General features: G+C 41.1%; 1 long non-coding RNA gene across 1 annotated transcript in view; it reads left to right on the forward strand.

The window, feature by feature from the left end:
* The window catches only part of LOC119117522, a 48,768-nt gene that overhangs the window by 1,896 nt on the left and 21,717 nt on the right, over positions 1-25,155 (forward strand). The window contains exons 2-3 of the long non-coding RNA XR_005096539.1: positions 2,602-2,746; positions 11,014-11,145. This is a non-coding gene — a long non-coding RNA (uncharacterized LOC119117522). The remainder of the gene's footprint in view (positions 1-2,601; positions 2,747-11,013; positions 11,146-25,155) is intronic.

Consider the following 25,155-nt stretch of genomic DNA (forward strand, 5'->3'; position numbering starts at 1 on the left):
ATTTTTCGTTTTGATTTAAAAAAAAAAAAAAGAAGAAAAATAATAATCATTTTCATTTTCTTAACTTTTTTTTGTCTGACCCAAATGAATGGAGGTGTACCTAATGTAGTGGCCAGGTCCTTTCCTTTTGATGCTAGGTTATTGGTGCCACTTTCAAAAGGACAATTTTTGGTCATTTTGTCTGACTCCTGCCTCATTCTAGATGTCTTTCAAATAGTAATTCCTGTCATTTGGAGTGTTGGAGTGTATAAAGGAACGGGGAAAAAAAAGAGTAGCGCGAGTGGAGCTCCTATTAGGGGCAAAGTCGATCAAAGCGGGTGGCTGGCTGCGGACATCCAAGCGGCTTTCCCTTCGCCATTTTAATAAGGGAAGGAATCGAAATTCAATAGGAGTCTAGATTTGAAGGCTGTCGCCAATTATAAGGCAGCTCGTGTCTCCCTTGGGAACGAGCTTTCTTGTAAGAGCTGAATGTGACGTTTTCTCACGGGGGATACATGTGTGCTGTGTAACTTTATGCTAATTATTGTTATGTTGTCACTGATTCATGGTTGTAAATCACAAGATGCTGAGCGCATGTTTGGAGCTTTTTTTTTTCAATGGCAGAGAAAAGATGATGGCAGCAGGGATGTCACCACATTCGTTCAGATAGGCCCGAAGTGGTTATCTGGACCTTCTGGCGAATTCTCGTTGGTCCGTGGATCCGTTTTAAAACGAGCAAATAAAGTGCATTTGCGATATTTACATTGGGGATGGACGATGACTGCTACCAGGTATCGCTATCGGTTTGGTATCGGGTACTCACGGAGGCCAGTCACCGATACTCAAAAAATATCTGACGTTCTTCTTTGCAACTATTGACATGGTGAATTATTTATATCAGAAAGAATGTCGAGATATTGGTACATCCAAAATATTTTTTTAAATACTGCTCATGAGTTAAATTAAAACCAATGAAACGCTAATGAAGCAAGATTGGCAAATGGGATTGTTAAAGTTGTCGTTCAAATCAGGCAGCCGAAATAGCACTTTTCATTTGGGTTTCCAAAAAAAGAAGGCAAAGACAAAAAGATTTGACTTTTATTGCTACAAAAAAGAAAGTGACGAACGGCGGACTTTGATGGTCACGATAATGTAATTTATCTCGGATTGTTGTGAGCGCGCAGAGCAGCAGTTGGTAAAAAGACTCAATAATATATTATGACAAATGGATCTTCTTTCTTCACAAGCTTTTGTACCTTCCGTCCATCGGGTGACATAAACATTGATTTCTTTCAGCGTTTTCATTTTTATTTTGTTTTAGCCGCTTCTTTGGTCCAGTCGATAATTTCAGGAACGTTTCCATCTAATCTCCAGCGTTTAATGGCCCCTTGATCAATGGGTGCTTATCGATTCGTGAGTGCTTTTTTTAAATTTTTTTGCGCCAGAAGCGAATGAGTAGAAACTGAAAATGTCAGAGTAAAACATAACACTCCAGTTTGAAACGAATGTGTCACATTTCTAGTAATTGACTTTCTTCTTGCTTGGGATGCAATCCGGGGGAAATCTTCCATTAGCTGTCTCCGAATTATACATAAGTGTCATAATGTAAGCACCTAAATTCACGACTTGTAAAAAAAAAAAGAAATTGCTCCACATGAATTCACAATATATTGTTTCCCCTAGCAACCAACAGATGGCGCTGTGGGAGCATTATTGTCTGTAAATTGCTGTACCAGTGGGTACTGCAGACATGCACATCCACTTCCATTTCAAAGCACCGACACCATCGGATTACGTAATGTAGGCTTCCCCCACCTGCTTTTTCCGTTCTGCATTTGTAAATTTTTCCTCCACCCCCCCCCCCCATTCACATATTTTCTCAATTTTTAATATGGGCTATGCATGGCATAAATAAATGATAGGGATTTTATTAAAGCAGCTTGATGTAGTTTGTAAGAAATGGAGGAAAAAACACCATACACACTCCCAATCCATGGTGCACATTACAAATGATTTTATCGGGCTGCAGCTGTCAATTTTTTTTAGAATTGAAAAGTGAGGTGAGTGACGTGGGTGTCAGCAATATTGAGTTTGAGGCCTGACCGATTTACTATTTTTATTTTTTTTTTTTACACGAGAAAAATAATTTGATTGAAATCTCCCGCTGCAAAAAAAATCTGAAAGTACACAGGCGAGACCTTTTTGTGTGTAATGAATCACATGTCCACGACCACGACGCATTTGTCATCGTGAGGGTGCTGGCGAGTGGGCCGCTCCTCGTGCTCCACTCCGCCGTGTGATGCAGTAAATCCCTCCCAGACTGTTGAAAAAGAGCCAAGAGGACTTAGCGTCATAGATCCTGAAAAGCTTGACTACTCATCATTGGGAGTCAGAGTGCGTACCAGATGTTCCTTGTCCATTTAGAATATCAGCACCTTTCTGTTCTCAATGCTCATGACAGTGTCCAAAATTCCAGTCCTGCAATCTACCCCATGCGATTGTTGGACTTTAGTAGAAAGGCGGTCCTTTATGGACCATAATTCACAAGATCTAAAGTACTAAATGTTAATCCTAACCGTTCATCCATCTCCAAATCGTGAGTGATTCTTTTTTTTTTTGCAGATTGAAGGAATGTCAGAGCTCGGGTGGGTACAACAGTCGCCCTCAGCGGGAGCCAGCAATTCTCCATGTGGGCTAATGTCCGTCTACACTCCTCTGGAGATTCAGCAGAATTCACCGGTGGTGTGCTTGGAAGAAAAAAAAAAAGGTAAACTATTGTCTGGGGAGGGTGTCCGGAGTGGCTGAGAGGCATTAAAGATTAGCAGACTTCTATTTCCTGCCCGGGATGCCTTTAGACGTCTCGCAGTATGGCTGCTTTAAAAAAATAAAATAAAATAAATATATATATATATGAATGCGCCATCGATGGATGTCGCTTAGCCATTCGTCTTTGTGACAGCTCTCTGGGGGGGTTAATTTTGAATACGGTCCTGGAAAAGTGAGCAGACTGTGGGAAAAAAACAAGGATTGTTCACAATATTAGGTACAGCAAACCTTTGTCCAAATGAAGCTTCTAAACTCATCAGCATTTGTGGCGTGAAGATTTGGTCCAACAGAAGCTCCTTAACTCGAATATTGCGGCAAGACACTCCTTTTGTCTAAATGCAGCCGCTCCACTCGCAGCAACGTAGATGATGTTGACAGCAAAACACTATGTTTGTCTAAATGAAGCTACTCAGCTTTTTTTTTTAATATAGGGTTAGGCCTCAAAGCTCTACTTTTGTCTAAATTAAGCTACTCAACTAAGATCTTTGTTACCTGGATGCCGCAGTTTGGCGCAAAAGCATTACTTTTGTTGAAATGAAGCTGCTCAACTCATAGCACCATAGCACCTTGACTGCCCTTTGCATGACCCGCGTGACCGCAACATAAGCCATCAAACAAGAAGCGAGATGAGTCGAGAGAGTTTTAATTTCATCCTAGTTTTCATCTTAAATGGATGTGATGTTACAAGCGAGGGGGTCAGTCCAGTTCACGCTTTCCGACAGCGCCGCCACGTCCCGTCTCTCGCTAACAGACAGCCGCGACCGCAGCTCGTCTCAAATGACATTTGATTAGTTTTCATCGTTACTTTGCATATTTATAGCAGCCCGAGGAGTCTCGCGTGTTATCAATCCACCTGAACGGCCTGCCAAAAAATGTGGCTGCCATCTCATGTCCTCGCCCACCTCAGTGCAACGTGACTAATGGCAGCAGAGACACTGGCGGTAAACTTGCGTCAACTCGCCAACATGGCTGCGGCAAAAATTGTCAATTAAATCCGGTTAGGTTGCTGAAAAAAAAAAAAAGAAAAGTTTCCCAATTACAAGTCCTCCCTCGTTCGCGTCATGTTTACCCGGCTTTAAATTGATCCTCACGGACGAAATGACGTAACATCTAAGGCGAGGCTGAATATTTATTCAACCCCCCCCCAATATTTCACTTTCATACGGAAACACACTTGGCACAGGTAGAAGATGTGATCTCCACACACACGCGGAACCGCACAAAGACACTTCAGGCGCACGGAGGACGCGTCTGAGTAGCTCTCATGTCGTCACCAAAGAAGAAGAAGAAGGTGTCGAACATAACAGGGAAGAGAACCCTCGGGAAGGGGCTGTGTGGGGGGGGGTGTTCGTAACGCAGACACTCCTTGTTCAAAACGCAGATGGTACACCACACATGAGTCTCGTGTGTGTGTGACTCAGTGTGTGTGACTACGGCTGCATAATAGGCTGTATGTGTCACTTTGCATGTACAAATCACATCCAACGTGCTCACGTTGCTCAACCTATCTGGAAGCACATTCAAAGCGTCATATACACGGACATTTTGTGAATTTTCCATTCATTAGCGCCACGCGAAAGTGAACTCGACCGACCGCTGAGCTAAATGCTCGCTCTGAGGCAAGATTGTAAATTATACACAAATCTGACTTCACGCCGTTTAATAATGGATTCAACTCCGAAAGCCTGAATGGGATTGATGAGATCTGTGGTGCCGCTCTGCTCTGTTATTTTTCCGCAAAAAGATTATTATAATTCTGTTGTTAAATAGTAATCCCTGAAATTTTTATGACTTTTTTTTATCACAAACATTTTTCCAATCATTGGCAGAGAACATTATAAAGGTTGCGTATGTGCCTATATTGCCCGGAGCACAAAGTCAGCATTAAAATCATAATAAAATAATGATGAGGTCACTACGCTTATGTCCACTGGATGTGTGACCCATATACACGATGATGTGAGCATTAAACAAGCCAAGAGGCAAACGCAATTTCTCACATCTGCCCGAGTACATAAAGTCCCCTAATGGCTGCATTTTGACCCCAGTTGACCTCATGCGGGACGAATAATGGCTGGGGCTTGTTTATATACAAAATAATGGCCTAAATGATTAAGGCGTTTTATTTCACACTTAATCAAGAAATGATTAATCGACTAACTCGATTAATGCAAACTGCAAATTTATACGCCGGTGTCCACGTCACTCACCAATTCGGTCTTTTCAAGCCACACACTCAAAGTCACAAATATGTAAACTGTAAGAAAGGCGACTTTCACAAATTTGCATCTTTAATATTTTTTTACCGGCTGTACATAATATTCACGTAAAATATTCCTCCCAGAGATCCTTTTGGCACCCGCCACCGACGTGTGTAATCAGAGTGGGATGAGAGCAGCTCTATTTTTTTTTTTTCAGGAGGTCTGGATCTGCGTCAGCCTGCCTTCTGTGGAGACGGAGATAAACAAATAAAGAATGATGCTGAGTGGGCTTAAAAGCCTATTTGCAAAGTTAAAAAAAGAACTTTGGCCATATCGTGAATTTGTCAATGCTGACGGAGTTGGAAATTTAACAGGATTTTGTAGGGGTGGTAAATTGGTCAGAAAACAAGATTGGAGAATACTAAAAGTTCCTCGGAAAGTAATACGATCATTAATTGTCATTGACATAGTTGTAAAGTGTCTCACTACTAAAAGTTGTTACATTGACATTTACGTTCCTCTGTGCGCTTCGAAAAAAACGTACAATGCCTTGCTTTGGCTCTTTCAAGTCGAAATTCACCTTCAGCAAAATGCAGCGTGAGGTTAGATACATGCGTCATCCGTCACCTAACAACCACACATACAGAAGTCGCTCCTCCTTTCTCTTCTTGACAAATAAAGTCGTCAAAAGCCACCGTTTTCATCAGCTGTCGAAGCTGAGCTGTTGAAGAAAAACCTTTATATATATATATATTTTTTTTTACATCTTTCTCCATTGCCTTTGTTTGGTTCCCAGGCAACAAATAACACGAGGACTGTGCTGCATTCTCATAATCACAGGGAAGAAACGGCGCAAATGAAGCTTGTTAACAACCCACTGTTTATTAATTGCACGTTAGCATCGGCGGCTAACGGCAGTATCGCTAAGTAAAAAGTGCTATCGGTGCGTTCCTTTTAAGATGACAAACAGCAGACTCCAATTATATGCAATAAATGTATTTAATCGAATGAGCAAAAAAAACAATTTGTGGTCATCTGTTGCTAGGCAGAAAATGCCCCCACATGACTTAAAAAAAACAAACAATTGTCGGCAAAGAAAGCAAGCGTATGCCACAAATTGCAATCATATCACTTGATGAAAAACGATAAGTGCATATTTGGGCGTAATTAGCGGTTGGTCATTTACCTTCTATGTATTTAATTCGCAGCCTGCCGTGTTGCTCTTTTCACGTAATAACTACGCGTCCCCCAGCATGCAGCGGCGGTGTTAAGTTTCTTTAACATAGGCCAATAATGAGTCATAATGTGGATATTTAATTCACATTTTATGCCCAGTATAAGCTTTCAAGCCTCATAAATTATTCCTGTGCAATATGCAGCCTTGTATTTGTAATAGGCTGCCATATTGCATTTTATTGCAAATGGGGCCTGGTGAAGAGGGGGGGAAACCCGCATCGGTGACAATGTGTCTCGTGGCATCTCTTCTCGTCTCATTTTTATCAGCCCGCCTCCGCCAAACTGATTCTTGCTTTTATTCTTTCTGACACGTATTGAGGTCCGTAGCTCGGAATGGGCAGAAGACAAGAAATAGAAAGGAAAACAAAACAAATGCAGGAATATTCACTGTGGTCTTGTTGTGAGACAGAATTTGGGATTTTTACATATTAACTCGGGTGAGACGGAACAATGACAGCTTGATTGACGGCTCAGCTGAGAGGAAACAATCGGAGGAGAGGGGCCCGTCGTAGTTTCGATTTTGATGACACAGACGGCGGATCGCTGGTCCGTGACATGATGGCAAACACGTCGATGCCGACCTGCCTACTGAGACCACACGCGCTGTCATTGATGGAAAGCACACACACAGCTTTGAGTGTCATCAGCAGGTTGTGAAGGAGCAACTGGATGAGTTGAATCATCCTTCTCCACCAGGGGGCAGTATAGTACAAACGTACATACACTCATTTATCACAGAGGATAAAGAATCTATGCCCGTGAGTATTGTGATAGTGGTGTGTTGCTGCACTATTTGTGTTCAAGCGATTGTGTAAAAAAATAATCAAGGTAAAAATGTTGGATTAATAAACACGATTAATCATTGACTAGCATTAGCATTAAGCTAGCAGACATTGGTGTGTAGTAAATACACATTTGTTAAAGGTGACTTTTTGATGCATCGTTAGATTGTTCAGGTGTTTATTAATGTTGGTGAGTTTACAGTCTGTGGCAGCTTGACACACATACAGCAACAAAAACATACACAAGGCAGCCATGTTTTTTTTTTCCCTACTCCATTTAATGACCTGCTTTGACGCCATCCCGTTAATGAGAACCGGGAGTGTGTAACGTCGTTATCCATGTTTGTGTTAAGTCAGTATGTCGATGACGCCTTTTTATGCTCCTTGGGCCACATCAGCCCCCCCCTCCAAAACATGCCACATTGCATCGTGAACAATCGCCGGATTACGCTGATTGATTACGACTGGCAAGGATGAATCGGACAAGTGTCAGGCGGCAAGCCAGTGACGGACTTGCCATCTAATGGTGTTGACTCGCCAACTTGTGAATGTGTGCGTGTGAGGGAAACAGATGCTGAGTGACGACTGACTGACTGATGGCATAATGCGATAACGAGCAGACGAACATGACGAGGGGGATGCACCAGATATGTAAAGCGGACATTATGTAAACCGACGCGATCAGATGCGTAACGACTCGGGCGGTTTCACTCGTTACGCGCCGCGAAGCGCTACCACAAGTTACGACAAACACGCGCCACCGCAAGCGATCCGACGAATTCGCCACAACCTCAAGGTTTAAAATGTGGATTTATTTTTATGTACTGTATTGTAAGTATAATAGTGAACATTAGAATTCATTTCTCTGACTCAGAAACATTCCGTTTAAATAAATTAAAAGATTACAGTATAGTAAAAAAAATCCCTCCAATCCTGTAGGTGGCAGTAATGCATTATTCAAAGCAACAATTACAAGTCATATTTACATTCCGCAATCATATTTACATGGTGTAATAACTTCCACCTCGCTGATGTCTGAGCCTCACAATACATCATAAATCTCTCTCGCTGCCCAAGTTCCCTAACTGGGATAATAGGAAGAAAATGAGCGGATTATTGAGTGAAGGTGTAAAACAGATGCGCTATTATCAGTCTTCTGCTGTAACGCTTGTTTTTCATTACTTCTCCACATACTGAAGGAAGCACTGGATCGATTGGATCTTCTGTATGAGCGGGCACCATTTTGTTTTTTGTATTTGTTTAGTGTCAAGGTCTTTATCGACGCTTTAACTACGCACACGTGCATCGTTCAAGTGCTTTCTTCACGGTCGCTTGGCAGCCAATGTGGATAATTCTTTTGTTGGTCACAAAGTAGGAGATGACCGTGGGAGTGCAAACACTAATATTCTTGTTAAAAATCCTCAAATTCCTCCACAAAAAAAAAAAGACAAGTGATAAAGATGAGGGATTGGCTGTCACCGCTGCATTCTCTCATTCTTCATATGTCCCGGGGAGAGGCATTAGTAAAACAGGGACATGACAACAATGGCTACAGCATAATCTGTCCAACCCCATTACGGACTGCTAGCACGCTCGCAGAAAGACACAAACAAAGGCACGCATACGCGGAAATCTGTCACAGCGTATAACATACAACTGATGGAGGGCATAAGGATCTTCTCCAGCTTCTGCTGCATGACAATATAAACATAAGTCCAGTGGCTGTCAGTGCTTTGCTTTCAAAGTGGATCCAAATCATCGCGGAAAAATCGAAACATTTTACGAACCACTAAAATCAGTGATTGATTACTGTTGAGAGGTTGATATTAGCAGATTTTGACAAATCTAAAATAAAAAATAGCTCTACATGATTACTCGATTCAAATGGTTGAGTCATTTGGTAATCGATTACTTTTCGATCAATCGATTGATCTCGACAGTTTTGTTGTTTATATTCTTGTTTAGTGTAATGTATATATTTGGCCAGTTTGTAGAGTGTAACGCTAAACTGGCACCTCCACTGTTGATTTAAAAGATTTCAAATGTTTTTCCGAATACATCTCACACTGTTGATGTTAGCAGGGGAGCTGAGCTTCATCTTGTTTTCCTTCACCGTATCAACCTTTTGTTACGTTATCTCCGGCGGCGTAACGGGATTAGCAACTAGTCGGCGGGTCAGAAGCGAAGCGCGCCCCCCCAGGAACACTGGAGTGTTGACAACCTTGCTACGAGCAAATTGAAATAATGATCCTAGACGGGCTTAGCCGCGCGTGCAGTCGGCAGCTCGGAGGATGGAGCAATTATGCCCGGACTGGGCACGATCGTGGGGCCAATCACGAGTGTTCATCTCCAAAGCCTCGAGTGGGAAAACACACTGAGAAAAAAAAACAAGAGCAAGAATGATGCAGTGGGAAGAATCATATTGTTGTGTTAAGTCGAGTGGTTATTCAGTCAAGCATTTGACCCGATAAGATATTTCTGCAAACAACTGATTTTACTTTGAAAGAAGAGTGACATAAAAATGTATCCGATTAATCGATAATGGCTAGAATAATCGATTCTAAAAATGTTCGATAGTGACGGCCCTACATTATGCTGTTACAAATTTTATATATTTAAATATATACATTTTTATATATCTTTTTAATTCATTTTTAAATATAAAAACATTTAAAATGATAAAATACCTTTTCTTTATTTTTAAATATAAAAATATAAAAATTAATAAAAAATATAAAATAAATATATAAAATAATAAAATCTTTGGACAATTTTGAGCAATTGAACATTTTTTTGTTCTCCTCGCTACCTGCTTCCGCCGGATCGCACTTGAAAACTTGCCAATCCTTTTTTTTTTCTGAGAATAAAGTTTACAAACCATTCCTAGAAATTGAATTACTGGGAGCGGGTTCCCTTGTCGTTCTGCTTCAATGAAAAGAGAACTTGCTCTCCATTGTATCTCATTATAAACTTTCCAAATAACGTTCTCGAACTTTCTAAAGCAACTCCTCGTCAAAAGGCAACATACTACACATGCTTTTATAATCGTAGTCTTTCTCGACTGCATGGCCATGAATCACGTCAGGTACAAAATAAATTGTATGCGAGTAGACAATTTGCAAGCGTGTTAGGTGACCCTTTTCACAGCGAGGCCACGTTCCATTCAAGCGAGCTGCCGGCTTGGGGGCGCCATTATTCATGCTCGTTCACGGACTTCCCCGGCTAAGAACAAACATGGGATCATTAAGGAGACGTTTGCAGGAGCGCTAACGCCGAACCGCCGCTCGCAGTTCACCGAGACCAAAAATGTTAGCGCGCTAAAGCGCTAAGGGAAGATTCGGTTCGCTTCATGTCTCGCTCGCTCATAAGGGAAAGATAGTGCTTCAAAAGCGCCTTATTGCAATATGAAAGAACTGGAAAAAATTTGCGATCTTGTTTCATTCCTCTCAAAGGAGGTCACAGGATATTTGATTTAGTGAGCTGATATGTTTGATGAAAAAAAAAAAAAAATGTCTTGCATGTGAGGAAAATTGCGTCTTTGTCTCTGGAGCAACAGAATGTTATGTCTACCTGCTCATAAAAGATAACGTTTTGAATAGCGCTCACAGCATTCTGCCACAATTCAAATATTTCTATGAAATGTTTGATCATATTTTGAAGCAAACAGTAATCCCATAAAACTTGCCATTAGCTTTAAAAATGATTTTATTCGGAAAAAGTGTGCATGTATGGATACATAAGGTATCTGCTAACAACCCAGGCTAAAGCTAGCTTCTTCGCTACATACTTATTTTGTCAACAATATATATATATGTACAAATTATATACGAATGTAGGCTATGAAATAATATACACAAATATATTTGTGTTTATGTACAAGACTTTCTTCATTTACTCATTTATTATCGTATGGATCTTTGACGTCTATAGCCGTCAATGGCAGTGAATGAGCTTAAAAAAAATAAATTCAATTTTTTTTTTCCCCCCAGGAAGTGTCACAGCTGTAGTCAAGATGTGTCTCGTGTGACGCATTCTGGCCGCCAGTGAAAAGCCTGACCAGAAGCAAGACCAGAAAACCAGCCATACTGCATCTTCCTACCTCGTTGGCGCCCTTGCGATATGTAAGTCTGCTTGTATGCTCTCCAACAACTCAAAAGAACATTCCGGCCACATTGTAAGTTGGCATTAAAAGGGAGCTCCAAACTTTTTCCCCTCCCACTTGCCGCAACTCGGCCGTAAGGTCAAATCAACCATCCGGCGCCCCGACTTCTTCTTCCGTTGACCTTTCTTGCGCAACTGTGCTTTGCCTCTCTCTCCTGGTTAAGCATTCATCAGTTTTCTCGCACTTTTATGCCTTTCTGACTTTCATTTTCACTCCACTTACTCCTCGGCCTGACTTTCATCATCCCGGAGCGTTTGCCATCCTTTCAGCTTTGTTACAATTGTTCCCTTTGTCGGTCAGCTCATATTGTGTCTGTCTTTACCCACTCTTGATTGTCTCTCTTTCATTCCCAGCCTTTCAACATCCAATACTTTTTCATTTCATCTTTTTTTTTTTTCCTCCCTCCTTGTTGTACAGCCTTTCTTATTTGCTTTTAACTTTCTTTCAAGTTAACTTTGGGAGTAAACACGCCAGTCGACTGCTGTAGGTGTTGAACCTATTAGTCGACTAGTCGACAAGTCAAGTACAGCAAATAGCTGAGTCAGTCTAGAACAGGCGATTAGTGATTAATTAACTTTGTCAATATAGATCAGTATAGTTGACTAGTTAGAGTAATTATGGAATAATATAAAATACCACAAGGTGCTTGGACCGATGTAAAAATATCAACGATATCATCGATTAATCGACGTCGACTTTCATCACGCTAGCGTCAAATCCCCCCCAAATGTTCTCGTTTAACGCCGAAAACGGAGTTCCCTTTAGTTTTACCCAGCTGCTTTCCACACGCTACACGAGCTAGCGCCAATTTAAGCATCGCTACCCAAGCGTGTGCGTTTTGAATCCATAAGAAAATCTCCCAAACGCTTGAATGTTACGTTGAGGTTGCGTCACTCGTTTTGGGAGGTTAATCCGCCATGCGTGCTCCCCGCGTGCCAGATCCCATCAATGCAGACGCCCACGCCGCAGGCGAGCGCACGAAACCCTGCGCCGCTTGCATTTATGATTCAACGCGCACTTCCCGCCTTCCCCTTTGCACTCTCCGTCCTCTTCCCGCTCACCTGCGCCGCACTTCTTCCTCCGAGCGCTTCTTCTCCTGGCCAACGAGCGTTTTTTCTCATTTGCCTAGCCTTCTTTTCTTATCACAACCTTTCTCTTATTTGTTCCTGCTGCCCATCACCCCCCTCCCTGATAATATTCATTCCCGAAGCGAAGGATGGCATTAGCAGTCGGTGTGCTTCGGCGCCAACGCGCAATATGTTGGCACATGACAAGATTGTGTCCCCTCCCCTCTGCACGGCGCACTGCATCAATAGCGCTCGGCAGCCAAGCGTGACGTGCAGGCGTCCACCACATAATAAGCAACTTTCTCACCCACCACCCCCACGGCTCCTTTTTTTTTTAATTATAATTGCAATATCCAAGTATGCTGATCTTATTCAAAAAGCCAGCGGTGGTCTTAATTCCTTATTTTATTTAAGTTCCCCCCCCCAAAATGCCAACGCCACCTTGTTATACTTGTCATTCTCTGGTTTGAGATAGATTGATTGATTTATTGAGGGATTTTTTATTTATTTATTTTTGTTATTCCAGCTGTCAAGACGTGTTGTTTTCTCGCATTTCTCTTCCCGCTTGTTGTCATCTATGTTGTTTGATCTCGCACCGGCATGCTCGATTACTTCCTCCCTCGATAGCGCCTTTACTCCAGTTGCCTCCATTTCCCTTATTGTTGATTTTTTTTTTTTGCTGGTTCATCGACTTGACGAGGCGGTTATTCAATATACATCACAATATTCCAGGCATCCCTGCAACATGCTTTGTTTCTGACAGCTAATATCTCCGCATGTAACAATCAAGTTGTCATGTAGACTTGGGCAATATTGCAGAAACTGGACGGAAAATACCAAAAATGAGAATCGGACAATATGTTGTTTTCTGAAAAAAAAAAAGAAGCTAATCAGGTAAGGGAAGTCAAGGCATGAATGCAAATCTCAAATGGTGTCATCACTGATGTGTAGCTGCTATAACATTAGAAGCATGTAATATAAATAGGACTAACAAAATTAAATAATTAAACTGTGCCTACTGGCCAACAGGGGGCAGTACAATACAGATATGGAGCTCCTCAGTATGCTGCAGTAATATATGGTGTTTGCAGATGATAAAGAATATAGGCCGGTCAGAATTGTTGTTTTCTTATTTATTTTCCAACAACACTGGTCCATACTTAATAACATAAATATTTTGGAAAACAACACCGAAAACTGCCAAACAACTGTTGTGTGTGTGTGTCACCGAAGGGACTTCATTGTCCCTGGCAGAGTATGTAAACAAGCTTGGCAAGACAGTGACACAATTGACTAATTGAACTCCGCCGTTCTGCCGCTATATCAAGAGACACAATGGCGGCTGTCACAATTTGCACAAATCGCCAACAGGAGCTTTCCATATTTTTCATCCTGACATTTAACATCAATTATAAATGTTTCCTAGCAAGTTAGTCACTAACTTGATTGTAAATATCAAACCACTTGTCATAAAAAAGCCCATGTGGTCCGAAAAGCAACATTTCGGAGCTAACAAAAAAAAAGTTAAGTCTTACAAGCGGGACGCTATGAAGACATTTTATTCAGGTCACCCAGAGGTGAAAAACTGTCTTTTCTAATACGCTTTCTATTTGTCAGCGTATCAGTTAGACTCACACTGTGAGTCCAGCACACCGCCAGCCTATTTCCGCCATCATTACCCGACACACACAATTATTCACGCTTGGAGCGAGCAAACGCGCTGAGCGAAAGTAAACAAAACTTACAGAAAAGTGCCATCTTACTTTTTAGCACCATTATTGACACACATCCTTGTGTTTTTCAATTAAGCTCCATTGACCGAGCGGCCTTGAATTTGTGTCACTGTTGCGTTGTGGGAGTAGTTTTCATAGATCGGTGTAGTGACACATTAAGACTTGCTGCTTGTTATTTTATTCATGTGTGAAATGTTTTATTCGAAAACTTTTAACCACATAAGTTTGTCTTAGTAGAGCCTGTTTATTATTTCTGTGCGTCTTTATATTAAAGTACAATATTGTAGGGTGCAATTCTTGAGGAGGCTCAAATAGACTAAAATTTTATGTTTTTAGTTACATTTGTGGTCATGGTATAAATTTAACTGGGCACCACTCTTATACGTACCATTCGTGAGATACTTGTAGTCCCACAGGGTTCAATCTTAGGTCCCATGCTGTTTACTAACAGTACATGATTTAGTGCAAATTTGTTTTGGATCATTACAAACATTTTGAGTATTCCTTACGTTCTCTCAATAGTTGAAAATTGTGTTTTCAAGGCAGAATTTTGGATATAGTGGAGTCACAAATGATGAATCTCAACAAAACTGATGACTGTACAGTTGGTAAATGCACTAAAGTGAGAAATAGGAATCCATTTTTCATCGTGTCACATTTCATTCCATAAGTGGACCAGAAAGCAAGAGGCAACAGGGCAGACTTACTTAACACCAACAAACAAAAACATTCTGTTTCTGTGGTTTCAAGGCGACATTTTAGCTCCTTACATGCCTTTAATGACTTATTCATAAATCCCTTCAGAGGCTGCGTCAATATACAAATTTAGCCCAGTTTGGCAGTGCTGCATTTGGCCTCACTGCATTTTTCATCACAATAGTGGACAAGATAAGGGGGGAGGGGGTGGGAATAAAAAAAAAAACATGCATAGAATGTGTGACCAACACAAAGACTGCAATTGGTGTTGAATTGTATTCATTCAAAATAGGTCTGTGTTGTGTGTCTGTAAAGTTTCCAGGTTGGTTGGTTTGGGCTACTTTCGTTCCAAACAATGCTATCGAGAACAGGGCTACCTTTATCAGAGTTGTGAGTCTCTGCTCAGTATTGGCTTAATTCTTTCTTCCCTCCACCCCTTTCATTTTTCAATTTTCCCCAGTACCAATAGACTTACCTCGCACACGTCTGGCGCCGAGTCATTTCCTCGCGTATGCATCATCGGCGTTTGATTTCGCAAGCAATCTTACCTTTCAGTCGGAAATCTTTCCCCAAATCACCTCTCTCTTCTCCATGGAGAAAATTGGAAACACCGCCACCCCCCACCCACCCTCAATCCCCACTCGACTTTCAATAATTTTTTTGCATGAACTGAAAGTACTTTCAAATGTTTCAGACTGTTGAATTGTTTGCCTCTCACCAGCTATGGGATAATGTTCCATGAGACTACCTTTAATGAATTTCATGCGGTGGTGTCAAAGTCAGGGACATCTCACACTGGCTGTATCGCTGGGTGGCATTATTCTGCCTATTAAAACGAGTAGTTCTGAACACTTATTCAAAATAGAATTGACTGAGTGTTGAAATGGCACGTTCAAGTGTGGAAATACTGCAGCAAAATTTGAACATCCAGTAATCCCTCCCAAGAATACAATCGTGCCTAATACTAAGTTAGCATTAGCAGTGGAAACAAGCCAACGTTAGCCACAGGAGTTCTAAACATTCATTCGAAATAGGATTAAGTGTTAAACGGAGACTTTGCAGTTTAAAACACTGCAGCAAGACTTCAACGTAGCCTAACCTAGCATAACTAAGCTAGCATTAGCAAGCCGATGTTAGTTACAGATGCTATGTTGCTAGCATGATTTCTTTTTTTTCTTATCGGAAACTGTTAAAAGTATCCATAAACCAGACACCACCTCAGTATACTCAGTATAAGGCACTCTAGTGTGATCCTGCCTACGTATTGCGTGTCCCGTGGAGGTTTGTAGAGTCACAACTTAACGAGAGCGCTTTGTGTTTGCACACCAAGTTACGTGCGTCGTGACTGACCTCACAGTTGCTGGAGTGCTCTTAAACTTTTCAGGAGGTACCCGCCCCCTACATTACCGGAGTGCTTCACTTTGTGTTTGCTTTCCACCCAGTGCAGGAAGTAGAAATGGAACAAAACAAAAAAAAAAAAAAAACAAGAAAGGTACAAGCAACCATTTGAGCTGCCACATTAAGTACTTTTAGTGGAGAGTGACAAACGGCAAAAAGAATTAGTCCGTATGAAAATGGGCTCCTTTTTTTAATTCAATTTCGAAATGTCATTTCTAAAAGGCCACATAATTGAGGTGTCTTTCGCACATTTTGAAATGCTGCCTGGGTCCTAATATCAGACAGTAATGACACACGTGTTCTGTCACGTTCTGCTTTTCGTATCTGTGACGTTTTGCACTTTTCAGGAACATACGTATCTATAACTGTTTTGCTTTGAGCTTCTGTTGCTTGTACCCGGAGGATCAGACTCATTTCAGTACAGCGAGCTTTGGCATAAGAGGAGGATGTTGGATTCCCTTTTGCCAGCGGCAGTCGATATTCGCCTTGGCTGCAGCGCAGTTGCTTGTTTTGCAATAAAGGAGGACATTTAGACTTTTTGAAGAGTTAAGGGGAGAGGTTGCTGAAAATGACTTGGTGAGAAAGTAAAACAAGCTGAGAAAGTTTGAGGGAAAGTGGGAAAATCAGCTTGGCTCGACCGTCCATCACTTAGTCGTAACTCTGTGACCTGGAGGATTGAAATAATGCCATGTTAAACTTTCCTATTGCTATTCAACAAACGACCGGTCCAATTCTAGGATTTGAGCAGCTCACGCTGCAGCAGTGTCATTTCAAAGGGGAAAAATGAGTGTGTCAACAGCAAATTAGCATTTTTCACCTTTTGAGGCGAAGACACTTTTCCAAAACATTTTGCGGAAAAACCCCCGCATTTGACAGCCTCAGACATAACTGCATAGAAAACAAAATTGAAGGAAAAATAAATGTTCAACTGTAGCTTCTTTTCTCTCTCTTAAATATGTATGCGGCTCCAGCCCTTTTCATAGACTACCTTTAGGGTTCGGCGGTCTAGAACAATGCAACGATTCCTCTGTGTCACTCTTTGCCCGGGCACCAGCCTCGAAGGATTTATAAGAGCGGTACTTTACTAAAACAGACACACCTCCTCGCTATTGGCCTGAAGAAGAATGGGAAATATGTGGCGGTGATCTATGGTTCCAATTCGTCAAGCGAGCGGACCTTTCGCTGACCTCCTCAGCGCTAAATAATTGGGGTGGACCCGCAAAATGGAGGAAGATGGTAGGGAAAAGCAAATACATTGTCCATGATGTAAATGGCTTCCATGAAAAACAAATGACTTAAAAGCCGGGGAAGTGGAGCCAAATAAGACGGCAATCAGGAGATAGCAGCTCGCAAATGTGTGCAATCAAAGAGTCATTTAGAAGGGAAGTCGGACTCTTCAAATTATAGTGGAAGCCACGCTAGAGAAAATAAGCATCAGGTTTTGAAAGCAAAGTATTTGACTGTGATGGTTTAAAAGATATATATATTTTGCTGATCCGTACTGTTTTGTTCCATTTAGGGCTGAAACGATTGATCGAAAAAAAAATCAAGAACGTAAAGTGCAATGATTTTGACAGTTGACTAGTTAACACCTAGCTGCTAACCTGAGCTCACAATTGCCAACTCCTCACATCCATTTTCTGACTCCCACATCACTCACCAAGTCAGACCCAAGCCCCTTTTAAAGCCACACACACTCAAAAGTCAGAATGTGAAGTGGACAAAAACATTTTGTCGTTTAATAATACAATACGTATTTTCATCCAGTTAATTGATTGGATAATCAGAGGATTAATCGATTCTGAAACTGAAATTCAAACGTACAAAGAATAATTGTAATTTTGTAAAGAAAAGCAATTTTAAATAATGAATAATTAATACTGAAGGAAAAACACTGCCGAGGTACCATTTAAAAACAATTAATTGGGAAAAAAAAGTACTGTTTGAGTTTTGCAGTGATGATGGCCAAATAAATAAACAAACAAATAAATAAATAAACTTTTTAAATAAATACATAAATAAATATATAAATACATAAATAAATACATAAATAAATAAATATATAAATAAATATATAAATCAAGTTAGAACATGCCGTATTATTGAAGTATTCTTGCACAGCATGCTTGACAGATTTGTTCAGGAGCTCGATGGCGTGTGGCCCGCATGTAAAAACTAACCGCCCAACGTCCAATTTAGTTGCCTTATGCCTTCCACTCTTTGCGTCTGTTTATTGGCGGAGACTAATCACCGGGCGACCGCTCTGCCCTCGCTTTGGCTTCACGCCGGTATTGCCTCGTCATCCTCCGCGGCCGACCCGGAGCGAGGGCGAGAGCACGCAAACGCCCACCGGGCAGACACGTGACGCGCCAGACAATAGATCAGACAAGCCACGAGGAATGCTAATTAAAGCGATTGGTAAAACGGAGCTGCCAATGAGAGCAAACATGTGAAAGGTAGCCAAGTAAAATGTGCAGGGAGGGACAAGAATAAGTGGAAGTTATTCCTACATGGCAGCGAGAGTGCGAGAGACGGAGACAAGACAGCTTTTATTACACAACATGTGCTGTGGACAGATGGCGGTGAATTATGTATTAAGGCTTTTACACCGCTTCTCTACTTTAGCACTGGAGTAGAAAATGAGCCCGGCATGTCGAGCAAAAATGTTTAGCAATGTTTTCACATCTTCACCCTGCTATGGCCTCATTTGCCCCCCCGCCCCCCGCGGCATTTTTTTTTTTTTTTGTTTTACCCAGGACATACAGTTGAATGCCACAATTTGTATTGTCTGTGAAGTTATTTAATATATGTGCATACTTTCTGAAGTTTCTTGTGCAACATGCAAAACTGATTTTAAATGTGAGAAGCAGTTGTAGGATTAGCATAATATTCAACATTGTTTTTTTTTTGTTTTTTTTTTTTTAAGCAAGCCCACAATGTGCCACTTGGTTGCCCGATAGAACCCGACTTGCTGTCAACGCTACTCAACTCCCGACCTACTCCAAATATTAATTCTTGAAAACAAGTCAGCCAAAATGGAGATTTGGTGTTTAAAAGTAGACTCAAACAAATGCTTGTGTTGTTTTGTAATATAAGCGCTAAATATAATGTCTTGTTTCACTGATGGAGCTAAAAAAAATAAAATCATGGCAAATATTCTCATATTATTAATTCCACACTACAGAACTAAAAATCATCATTGTCAATTTTCTAAAAAACTCAATAATTCCAATGTGGTGTCACCTCATTAAGGGGAAGACTAAAATGGGCTGGGACATGGTTCTTTGGATCTGAATGCAGTTCTATTAGATGCTTTGCTTCACCATGCCTTCTTGCCAGTCCTGCAGGCCTTCCTGGCATGGCAGGCTGTCAGACGTCCTGCCAGGGTGCAGGACGCTCTGGTCCCCGGGCCGAGGTTGTAATGGAATTTGTGAGCAGAACTGGAGAGAATTAGGAATAGATTACCCTTGTAATGGAAAATAAAAAAAAAAATTATATTGTGTAAAGCCCTCCTTCATCACACATTTCACTATTTAACAATTTAGTTTTGTACAGTTTGGTCTAACTGTTGTTTAAATTCCATGTGATTCCATTATGAACCACTATGGCAGCACATTTATCCAGTCTGTAGAAGTTTGAAAGAAGAAGAACAAAACAGTAAGTAGTGTACTTGAGCACAGCCTAGTTTTGCTGCCATCCTGCTTTTTACGCCTACAGAAAGCGAGGACTATAGGTTAATTTTAAAATGTACATTTTTTTGTCGAATTAATTTGATTACTATAAACACATTGAGGGATCGCGTACACTGTATTTAAGTCATAACAAAATTATTTTACAGACCTTGAAAAAAAAACGGTGGAGGTGTGAGGCTTAAAAAAACATTGTGGGATAAATACAAAGGGTTAGTTTAGTTCATGTATTATCCGGCTAATTACAAAACAAACAATTTAAAACAGAACCACCTCGATGGAGGCGATAAAAGTATAACATTGACCCGATATCCAAGCACGAAACAAAGGCAAACCATGTTTGTTTTCATTTTTTTTTTTTTTTTGGTGCTATTGCAGCAATTCTGCACGGCACCCAGTTAGAAATTCCGTCGTGCCCGTTGGCATGTGAAAGCGTACACATTTTGCAAACATGAATAGAAGATTTAAATACTGTAAACTAGAGCTGAATAGCTTCCCGGAAAATGTGAGCCGTGTCCCGTGTTCTATAAATATACTGAAAAACGGCAAGCAAAAAGCACACAATGTTCTTTTACATATGCTTATTACTCTTTGCCTATCTGGTTGTGAATGATAGGCGATTACACCCCTGAAGCTGAAAAACGTTAGGTCGCCACACACATTAGACTTTGTGGAATTTTTTGAAACGATTGCCTAATTCAACATCTTCCACATAACAGAGAAACCGTCATCGTAATTCAAACCCATTTTGCTTATGTAGTTTTCATTTAGGCAGCTTTGAGAAAACTTACATTGACTTTAGTCAACTTTGCCAAAACAAAGCAGCTCCTAATGAATTCCAGATTAAACCGGAGGGATGCTGTCGATCACGGGGCGACAGGCTTTCTAGCGCAAACAAACAATATCTTCAAATTCCCATGAGTGTACGTCTGGGCTTTTGTGTGAGTGAGTGACGGCTTGAGTCAACAAGGGGATAATTAGACGATTAGCATTTACGCACTTGCTTCAGCTTGGATGAACCAAATTTTTATGTCATTATGACTTTCGGAAAAAAAAATTGGACAAAAAGACTTTTGTAATAGTAATAAAAGTTACCTAGGCAATTCCCAGACTTTTAATCCAGTTTTTTTTTTCTGCACTTTGATTTCCATTTATTTGTCTTTCTTCCTTGTCGAAGCTTATTTCCAATATCCACGGAATTAAGATAAAGCATCAAAACAGTGAGCCTTGGTTTGCTCTGAGCTTTTTTCCAGCTAAAACTGCAATTTGAATTCCAAATACCGCATCTTTGATGGTACAAAGGCAGGCAAATCTCACCGATTATATCTGATTGGATTCTAACCATTCCACCGCAAGCTAAGCTAGCTAAATTCCATTTTCATTATTGCTGATTCAGCTGGAATCAAATCACTAGCAGTGCTACCAATTAATTCATCAGAGGCATACTTTGTAATAACCCAATGAGAGGGGAAAAAAGGCTTTAAAATTTCTGGAAAGTGCAACGTACAACAAAAATGTATGATGAATATGCAGGTGGATTTTATTTTATGACTTCGACATACATTTAAATTCATTCTTTATCGCAGCGTTTGAAACAGGCGAGTAAAAAGGGAAATCAAAGTAACCGTCTGCCGGATGGTGACACGGAGGGGAGATGGAACAATTGGCAAAATAGCGCCATCAAGGAATGAGGGAGGCAGCCATGTAGAAATCTTCATCCTTCAACTCCTATTTTGTCATGCTTCCAATTTTCTTTTTGTAACCAGTTATTATTGCCACTCAGTCACCAGTTGTTCATCCCACAGACACATCGAGGCAATTTATATCATATATACACATCGTGTTGGATGTTTACAAGTGAATCCAATTTGACCAGTGAGAGGTTCTGCCCGCAAGACTTACAAGCTGTTCCAACGCAACCTAAAGATGGAAAATGCAAACATAGTGTTTTCATGTCAGGAGGAGTTTACCCCCAGCAATTTACTAGTCCAGTATAAATCCAATGTTGTGTAATAGCGGAACGATGCAAGAGGCATAAATCGACACTTTATGAACTTCGTGTTATGGAGGCTCTTCGTGGCAGTAGCTCCCATTACCGGGTCTTGCTGTCTCCTTATGCGAAAATCTTTACTACTTCGGTGTCATCAAATTGCTATAAACGATCAGTGACATTGAGTAGTTGTCAGTCGTTAACCCAAAGTGACAGATTCTCATATCACAACCAACACCAAAAGATGCTCCAAGCTAGTTTATTGTCAAATTATTATAGTGTCTAGTACAGTCAATGTGTGGTGTGCCCCAAGGCTCAATATTAGAGCCACTTCAATTTCCTTCTTTTGTTTTTTTTCGCATTTATCATCCTGACCAATGAGAGGAGCATATTACGGAAGTGAACACAGTAAGAGAGGAAACAATTAGCCTGTAATTCCTTTCTTTATAAATCCTTGAGTCACCTTAAGACAGCAGGTGGTTGGCTATAGGTAGGGCTGGGGGTTCTTTAATAACCCATCTCAGTGTTTCATCTCTAAGGAATCGCTGACCTATATGGATTTTGCATTCACTGAAGGAATTATGCAGTATTTCCATTCATACATGTCAGCAGAGATGAAAGCTTGACTGCTTTTTGATGACGGTTGATTGGGGGTATAATGATTCTCTTTATGCTTCTTACAAGTGACCTATGTCTATAATAACCTTTTTTGTTCCTTCTGAGTATTAAGAAGCTGCCAAATACAGTCGCACGCTGAGTACTATTCCGCCGCTCGGCTAAATCCTGCAGTTGACTAATGGGACCATTGGGACTTCCATAGCTCATTTTGCGAGACCTTTGTGCCAGTTGCGCTTCATGTTGTGAGAAGTTAACGATCCGGGGAGGCCGAGCGGACCGCTTTCGACCGGCTCTCATTACTCCGTAAAAGTCCAGAGGAAGCGGACTGCCCCCCCCCATCTCAGCTGGATGACACGGGTCAACCGGTTTTCCACAGGCCCGCGTTCAAAATCCTTTTTGTATTGCCACCAAATTACATTCTGTTGTTGAGCCAGACATGATGATGCTATTTTACATGCAGAGAGAGTCATCCCTGTTTGTGGCGGTGCCAGTTGAATCGGACCTCCGCTTCTTGTAAACAAACAGATTTGTTTGGGTCCTTACCGAATCCAATCGCTTAAGCTTGACTTTCATCATCTCAGGATTCGTTCAATACAATAGAAGATATGGAAACATCTTTTTAAAGTTTTATTGTAACTCCATGGCACTCATTCTGGTGTTTCACTACTTTACATTATATGTTAGCGTAGCAGTTAGCACCAGTTATATAACAACACTTGTCACAATTGTAGCTGCCATGGAGTGAGAAGACAATTTAGCTGCGCTAGCTAGCCAACTGAAGCTAGTTCCGATGTCAAATTATCTTATAGTAATTTCCAGACTTTTTCTGTTTTCTCTAAAGTTCCAACTTGGAATTTAATTAGACACTGTCACAGCCACCAAACCTAACTCGGTTGTACATCATAAAATGACTTCTGATTGACTTTTTCCAAGCGTATTTGGCAACGGTGAAATATTAGTCTTAACGCGTTCGAGGATGTGCTTCTGCTACACTGATAAATAAATATATGCAGTGTATTGTCGAGGCCATTTGTTCACAGTAACTGTAATATGAGGATTTTAATTAAAGTCCAGAAGCGCATAGCTTGAAAGTGAGGGGCGATTGCTTTATTTACTTTCTTTGTTCATTAATAGCGAATATTGGATTTACGTTCATTAGCGCGCACTAATGAGAATGCCGTTTTGTGTGTGTGTGTGTGTGTGTGTGTGTGTGTGAGAATGTGTACGCCTGAGAAGCCACATGGGTGTTAAAAAGTGTTGGCTATGCATGCTCAGGGCCGTCTGAATTCCGAATGTCCACAAGCGTAAATGTTTTTATTGTTTCCATGTCATTGAAGCCATATGCTTTTGGATTAATCTGACAAAGCTTGTCTCCTTCCCCAAACAGTGTCTTAGGAGACATTAAGCCAATCTTGAATTCATTACAAAATCCCGTCATTAATGAAGTGACGCAGATGGTGACGGGGGGGAGAGTCACATTCACACAATGCATAAAAGCCTCCTTGTGCAAGAACTGCAAAAGCCAAATGGATTAGAACAATTACTGGGCCGAGCGTGCTCAATCATGTTCGGGCTAAAAAACAATTACATCAAGTCGCTAATGAGTCCCCAACAGCTGTGAACACGTCGACAGACAAATTGAAAGCCCGTTAAGAAATTAGTCACTAATAATGGGATTGTGGACATGTCAGGTGACATGACGCTAAATATGGCTAGCAATGGCATTTGACCCTTTACCATATCGCAACCTAGCATAGACAGCGTCCAAAAAAAGTTAACTTTACACACTTTTTTGCTGTCTTGTAAAACAAAAACAACTAGTTCTCAAACTACCTCCCCTACCAATTTCCCCCTGACTCAGCCGGCCCATGCGGCGACATTAATGGACTCTATATTTCCTTCCGATAGGCTCCAGTCAGCCACTTTATAAAAGTGTGAGGCACATCCTGCCGCACATTAGTTCGTCACCCCCTCTGCCATTTGTCACCGGTGACAGGAGCTGATGTCATTGAATTAGAACTCCACCTGAGCTGCGCTCTCATGTAAATAACAGCTGCTAAAGAGCTTTTCAGACCATTAAGCTCCTCTGGGTTTTTCGAAAGTGCGGCTGCTTGAACCACGTCGGGCGGGCACCTGTAGCTGTAGTTTGGACTATTGACCCGAAAAATTTGAATATCTGTCGGACAAAGTTAGCTGACCTTGAAGCTTAGTCATGCTAAGCTAACGTTCATAAATGACCAATGAGCTTACTGACATTTTTGTTTTGTAGCATCACCAGCAAGCATAACGTGTGACCGGACAATATGTTTGTGTTCCCCAAAGGCGATTATAGGCGTTTTTATTTTTTCTGTCTGTGTGTGTTTATCCCCGAGGGAGGCCAAGTTGTGGTTCCCGGCAGTGGGAACAAGAAATACGGAGGCAGGAATTGAAAAGCTGCCAGAGGTGCTTGGCACAAGAGAGAAGACGACGCTAAAGAAGCAGATGAAACAAGAGGGAAGAAAAGCTTAAGTGTCAGCATAAACCAGAATAGACCCTGAAAGAAACACGATAGAGAATCCAATCATCAGCAACCCTCCAGTGGTTTACGCTTCTTTAGTTTGGAAATTATTAGTAAGTAGAAGATTTTTACCTTATTTCGCTCCCTCATCATCTCGTCACCGTGAGGCTCCTGAGAGAAACGAATCTGACACAAACAAAAGAGACCAAGTGGAACATGGCAGAAGATGTGACAGGCAAGCGCTACGCCGTGACAGAGGAGTCGTTCCCACAGGACCTTCC

This window comes from Syngnathus acus, chromosome 23 (genome assembly GCF_901709675.1).
Source record: "Syngnathus acus chromosome 23, fSynAcu1.2, whole genome shotgun sequence".
Classification (NCBI taxonomy): Eukaryota; Metazoa; Chordata; class Actinopteri; order Syngnathiformes; family Syngnathidae; genus Syngnathus; species Syngnathus acus.